The following is a 7,107-nucleotide window of genomic DNA, read 5'->3' as shown; positions in this document are numbered from 1 at the left end:
TCTCAGGGGTCTGTAGACCTTTGATATTCCAAGAGATTATTTTCATATTATGTTATCAATACGTTTATTGGGGTATTGTTGGTACGGCTTCTCCCGTCTGAGATGACATCTTTATACACCTGGCATTGAGCACAATAACCCTTTTGTCCCCATCCCTTTTTCCCTGTACCCTCTTGTTGAAACCCCTTCTGTCTGTCCCCAAAAACTAGCAACATCATTGACTTCACTTTTTCCCCGCACATTATACCACTCCAAATACTTCTCTGTAGATCATTTTTAAACACCCAGGATCTTCTTTCATATATAAACATTTAACAAACCCCTCTATAATAACTGTAGCTTGTTCTTGTATAAAGGCACTTAGTATTCACCAAAGCAAATCATCTGACAATAAGAGCTTTATGATTGCCCTTCTTCTTATTAGGAGTAACAGATTTTGACTACTTAGTCTGCCATAATGCATGTCTACATCTCGCCCGAGAGCTGGTAGCTCTTGTAGTTCAGGTGCCAGAAGTTGAACGCGCTGGGCTCGCTGGCATTTCTTGCTGTCTGCGGTCATAGCGCTGTAAGAAGGAGCGTGCTGCTTCTGGCGTATCAAAAGTATGCTGTTTATCTTCATTATCTGTTATCTTCAAGATGGCTGGGTAAATTAAAGCAAATTTCAGGCTTTTGGCCAATAACGACGTGCAAATGGGAACAAATGCTTTGCGTTTTTGTGACACCTCTGCCGAGAAATCATTAAAAAGCCTCACTGTGTTGCCTTGAACGATAAGATCACTGTCTCTTGCTCTGTATGCTGACATTAGTGAAACTTTATCCGAGTAGTCTAGGTATCGTGCCATTACCATGCGGGGGGAGGGCCTTTTGCCCTTAGGTTTAAGCGGGCCCACTCTATGTGCTCTTTCTACCTTCAATGGCGTCTGCAGGCCCAATAAAGCTGGTATCCCTTCTGCACATATTTTCTGGAGTTGGTCTGGGGGGATCTCCTCAGATATTCCCACCAGTCTCAAATTATTCCTGCGTGACCTTTATCTTATCTTTTGTGACTCTCTTGCAACTAGCAGAGTCCCAGTGGATTGGCGTACAGCCCACGTTTTCCCATTATTTAAGAAGGGCAAAAAATCTGATCCAGGAAATTATAGACCTGTAAGCTTAACATCAGTTGTATGCAAACTATTTGAGGGGTTACTAAGAGATACTATACATGACTTCATAGTAGAAAATAATCTTATTTCTCAGCATCAACATGGGTTTACTAAAGACAGGTCCTGTTTGACTAACATGCTCAGCTTTTATGAGGTAGTGAATGCTAATATGGATATTGGGAATGCTGTAGATGTGATATACTTGGACTTTGCAAAGGCCTTCGACACTGTTCCCCACAGAAGTCTGGTGCAAAAGTTGAGGATGCAAGGACTGGGGAAGAGTTTGTGTGCATGGATAGGGAACTGGCTAATGGACAGAAAACAAAGAGTTGTGGTCAATGGATCGTACTCAAAATGGGAGACTGTTAGCAGTGGGGTCCCACAGGGGTCTGTACTGGGTCCAGTGCTCTTCAATTTATTTATTAATGACCTAGTAGATGCAGTAGTGAGCAATGTTGCTATTTTTGCAGATGATACAAAATTGTGCAGAATCATCAACTCTCAGGAAGATAGTGTCATATTGCAACAGGATCTGGATAGGATGGCTATATGGGCACATAAATGGCAGATGAAATTCAATGTTGACAAATGTAAAGTCATGCATTTTGGTCGTACCAATGGTCTAGCACCATACAAAATAAATGGGATACAGTTGGGAACATCAAACTTGGAGAAGGACTTAGGAGTACTCATCGACAACAAGTTAAATAATCGTACTCAATGCCAAGCCGCTGCAGCTAAAGCGAACAAAATTTTGGGATGCATTAAAAGGGAAATAAAAACTCGAGATGCTAGCATAATATTGCCCCTGTTTAACTCTCTAGTAAGGCCACATCTGGAATATGGAATTCAGTTCTGGGCACCACATTACAAAAAAGATATTGCAGTTTTAGAGCAGGTGCAGAGACGAGCTACAAAATTGATACGTGGGATGGAAGGTCTCACTTATCAAGAAAGGTTAGATAAACTGGGTTTATTTAGTCTAGAGAAAAGACGCCTTAGAGGGGATCTAATTAACATGTATAAATACATCAGAGGGCAATATAATAGCTTGGCGGATGAGCTTTTTGTCCCTAGGCCTTCTCAAAGGACTAGAGGACATGAGCTGCGCATGGAGGAAAAACGTTTTAGCCATTTATTTAGGAAAGGGTTCTTTACAGTAAGAGTGATTAAGATGTGGAATGCATTGCCACAGGAAGTCGTTATGGCAAACTCTATACCTGCATTTAAAGGGGGCTTAGATGCTTTCCTTGCGTTGAAAGACATCCATGGCTACAATTACTAGGTAATGCCTAATGATGTTGATCCAGGGATTTTATCTGATTGCCATCTGGAGTCAGGAAGGAATTTTTCCCATTTGGGGCTAATTGGACCATGCCTTGTAAGGGTTTTTTCGCCTTCCTCTGGATCAACAGGGGTATGTGAGGGAGCAGGCTGGTGTTGTACTATGTACTGGTTGAACTCGATGGACGTATGTCTTTTTTCAGCCAAAATAACTATGTAACTATGTAACTATGTAACCTGTTTTCTAGGTCTTCAATGCGTGCATACGCAGCAGAATTATCATGCTGCAATTGTTCGATAGTCACATTTGCTTTATTCAGGTCATCCTCACATATTCTCAGCCTCTGCTCTGCTTCTGCGAGTCGTTTGGACTGTATAGTAATCTCCCGCTTTAGGGACTTAAGTGAGTTAGCAATGGACTTTTCTATCGTGGCTTGTATATCTGGTGCCAGGGCCCTCCCAACTTCCGCAGCTAGTTCTTTGTAGTCTATACGCATAGCATACCTTTTGTGAGACTGGCTACTTCGTTCTGTGTCCCCGGAGTCAGTGTCTGATATGTCTCATTGTTCCTCCTCCGCATCTCTTCTGCTCTGTGAGCGCTTGGCCTTCTGCGCAGATTTTGCCCCCGCCATCCTGGGCGTCTCCGTATCTGCCTCACACTGGTCCGGCTGTTGTGCTGTGTTGGAGCGCGTGAGATATCTCTCCATATGGCGTGTGTTTTAGCTCATCAGTATGTTGCCGTGCCTGAGGGGTTTGCGGACAAACTATCGGCTGGTTAGGGGATCTTTCGGCGTTAGATCAGCCGGAGCTCTTCTTCCCCTCTGCTTCCATGCGGGCGCCGGAACCGGAAGTCTTGCAAATATCTTTTATCATTATTATAACTAGAGATGGCCCGAACCTCTGATTTTCGGTTTGCGAACTTCCGCAAAAGTTCGGTTTGTGCGAACTTTTGCGAACCGCAATAGCCTGCGGAGTGGGGAGGCGAACTTGGAAAACTAGAAAAAATTATGCTGGTCACAAAAGTGATGGAAAAGATGTTTCAAGGGGTCTAACACCTGGAGGGGGACATGGTGGAGTGGAATACATGCCAAAAGACCTGGCGAAAAATCTGGATTTGATGCAAAGCAGCGTTTTAAGGGCAGAAATCACATTGAATGCTAAATTGCAGGCCTAAAGTGCTTTCACACATCTTGCATGTGTATACATCAATCAGGGAGTGTAATCATCTCTCCTCCCTCTCTCTGATTTTGTCTTCCAGGGATTTGTAGGCTGTCAAAAGCAAGCTCACATACATTGGCCAGGAATCGAACCCAGGTCAACTGCTTGGAAGGCAGCTATGCTCACCACTATACCACCAATCAAGCCCACCCAGGGACGGCCGTGCCTTTTGTGTTCAACAGTTGTCCGAAGAGAACCCCAGATAGCCATTTAGCAGCAACTACATACACAGTCTCTGTGGCACAATTGGTTAGCGCATTTGGCTGTTAACCAAAAGGTTGGTGGTTCAAGCCCACCCAGGGACAGCCTTGCCTTTTGTGTTTTGTGTACGATAACTAATGTACCCTTCTTAAACTTGAAGATTGTATACAAATGTAAGCAGAATGCAGAGTGGCACAGCGGAAGTGTGCTGGGCCCATAACCCAGAGGTTGATGGATTGAAACCATCCCCTGCTAGGCATGATTACATTTTTGCACCTCACTTTATCGCATGGGCAAAACGGTTTCCATAGCTCTATAAGAGAAAGTGTAATAAGGGCCCTACCGTAACATAGCTATTATGGTAGCTAAGACTACTCCTGGGCCTTGGGCCTTTGTTGTAGTTGAAGAGATGAGTGAAATGGCTGGCTTCAGCCTGTAATGTTAGTTGACCTGGGTTTGATTACCGGCCAATGGTGGTATAGTGGTGAGCATAGCTGCCTTCCAAGCAGTTGACCTGGGTTTCATTCCTGGTCAATGTATTTGAGCTTGTTTTTGACAGCCTACAAATCCCTGGAAGACAAAATCAGAGAGAGAGAGAGAGAGAGCAGGGAAGGAGGGAAGGGGGGTTAAAAACAAACAAACAAACACAAGAACAAGATTAGCTCTCAAAAGAGCTGTTGTGGGGTGCTATTTTAGGAATAACAATCAGCCAGGAGCAAGCTAACAAGCTTTCAAGAGCCTAACTAATCTTTCCCTATGAGAGTCTACCAGCAGCTTTCCCTTCACTAATTACTACAGGGACACAAACGACTATAATGGCCAGCGGTGCCTGCCTTATATAAGGGGTGGGGTGGCTCCAGGAGATAGTGTAGCCTGATTGGCTACAACGGGCCTGCTGACTGTGATGTAGAGGGTCAAAGTTGACCCTAATGCTGCACACTATGGGGGCGAACCGAACTTCTGGGAAAGTTTGCGTGCAAACGCGAACCACCCAAAGTTCGCCTGGAACCGTTCGGGCCATCTCTAATTATAACGTGTTATATTGGAATATTTTTTTCATATTTTAGTAATTTTATAGTGATCAAGTGTTTAATTTTAATTTTCTTTTATTCTATTGAACTGTAGCACATTGTTTGATAAGTTATGTGTTATTGTAAACAGGGCTGTGGAGTCGGAGTCGCAGCAATTTTGGGTGCCTGGAGTCGGAGTCTGAGTCGGGAAAAAATGCACCGACTCCGACTCCTAATGAATTTAAACTGTAATTAAAATAGAAAATATGAAAAAAAAAATCTATTTTTCAGATAATAGTCATCATAAATAATTTATACATACAGTAATAGCTGTGCTTAGTCCACAAAAATGAAATAAACCAATCAAAATTAGTTACTTGTGCTGCTTCAATGAAGCAGTCCCCTTATTTTTAAAGGAATCTCTTATATATACTAACTAACATCAGCGCTGCGTAATATGTTGGCGCTTTATAAATACAACAAATAAATAAATAAATAATGCTGTAGGTATAAAGCCTGATGTGTAGCCGTGTCACTAATAGAGATGGTCAATGAGATGGAAATAATTCTGCGTTGATTCTGATTTATGCAAATGTATGCTTTTGAAATCAAATAATTTGATATGTTGTTAAAATTTGGTTTGGTGACTACGAATTAAATGGTACCTGAGAAGGATGAAAAGATAAGTTTTATACATACCTGGGGCTTATTCCAGCCCCCTTCAGGCTAATCAGTCCTTCACTGTCCACCTCCACCACCTGGATCTTCTGCTATGAGTCCTGGTAATTCAGCCAGTCAGCACAGTCCGGCCGCATGCCGCTTCCACAGCCAAAGGGGTTCTGCACCTGCGCAATATTGTTGCGCAGGTGCAGTACGCTCCCGGCGGCGTAGTGTGTGCATGCGCACTATGCCAGACTGGCTCAAGTACCTGGACTCATAGCAGAAGATCCAGGTGGCGGAGGAGGACAGCAAGGGACTGATTAGCCTGAAGGGGGCTGGAGGAAGCCCCAGGTATGTATACAACTTTAATTTCATCTGTCTCAGGTTTACTTTGTTACACAGTAGTACTATACTCTACATATGCACTCTCCACAGAGCTGCAGGGAATCCACTGAGAATGTTGTGCACATTGAACACAGAGGTGTTGTCTATCACCCATAAACCTGGTTCAGATTGTGCATGAAGAATGTGTAATAGAGGAAGAATCTCCATATCCCCCTGCACATCACTCTTACATGTACCCACAGTTACATTGCCTAGGGCATGATAGATGTTCTTTGTTCCGGTCTGTACCTTTTACAACTTTACAAGTACTCTTACTAAGAACTAGTTTTAGTCTATGACTAAAGGGAATAAATATGGCAGTCTCCATATCCTTCTCACTTCAGTTGTCTTTTAAAATTCCTAAGCGTAGGCAGTGAAGAGACGAATTTCACGTTACATACTTTCAAGTCGAGGAGTCGGAGGAATCCTAAACTGAGGAGTCAAAGTCGGTGGATTTTTGTACCGACTCCACAGCCCTGATTGTAAAGCCTGCTGTAATAGCAATTGTTTTTACATTACGATCTTAATTACAACGCCCCCTAGGTGTAGTAGTTATGCATGCGACCAAATGGTGGCATTATAATATGTTTCTATTTTAGTTTGAGCGCCCTCTTGGTGACAATGCGCATATCTACTGTAAATGCAGGACGTGTGGTTTTGGTTTCTTTTACCACCCGTCACTGCCGATCTACTGCCCCATGTGACCGCTCGGTCCCCTGCAATACAGTATGTGGTGCTCTGGGAAATACTACAATACCCAGAAGCCTCAAGACTAGGTCACCTGATCGGAACTGCCCAATAGCTGCACAGCGCTGCCCTATGTAACTGCTTTGGACCTATTGCAGCATACGGCGTGAGGCTCTGGGGAAACTACAGTACCCAGAAGCCTCAGCACCAGGCCACATGATGCAGTTTAACTAATAGCTATGGAGCACTTTGAATCAGCAGCGGGAGGCGGAAGCATAGCCCCAGACGATCTACCATTTACTGTAAGTGATCAAATGCCTATATATTCTCACTTAGCCCTGTCTCCAGTGTTCCCTGAGGACGGCGAAAGGCCGAAACCGGTAGGAACTGGAGACTGGGCATTGCTGACACTGACACCTTGATTTGTGCGCGCTGTCGCACTATATACGTTTTACATGCTAAGGGTCCCTGTTAAAAGGACCCCTGAAGTAAGTGAATGTATACTTAATTTTATTGGA

The 7,107-nt window shown here is 43.7% G+C and overlaps 1 non-coding gene across 1 annotated transcript; it reads left to right on the top strand.

Annotated features, from left to right (window-relative positions):
• Positions 1-3,878: 3,878 nt before the first annotated feature.
• On the top strand, positions 3,879-3,952 carry TRNAN-GUU (transfer RNA asparagine (anticodon GUU)). Its single transcript has one exon. It is a non-coding gene; the product is annotated as a tRNA-Asn (tRNA).
• Positions 3,953-7,107: the final 3,155 nt, after the last annotated feature.

The sequence above is a fragment of the Hyperolius riggenbachi genome, chromosome 9 (assembly GCF_040937935.1).
Source record: "Hyperolius riggenbachi isolate aHypRig1 chromosome 9, aHypRig1.pri, whole genome shotgun sequence".
In the NCBI taxonomy this organism is placed as follows: domain Eukaryota; kingdom Metazoa; phylum Chordata; class Amphibia; order Anura; family Hyperoliidae; genus Hyperolius; species Hyperolius riggenbachi.
Note: the sequence above shows the minus strand (reverse complement) of the source record. Positions and strands in the feature narration are given on the sequence as shown.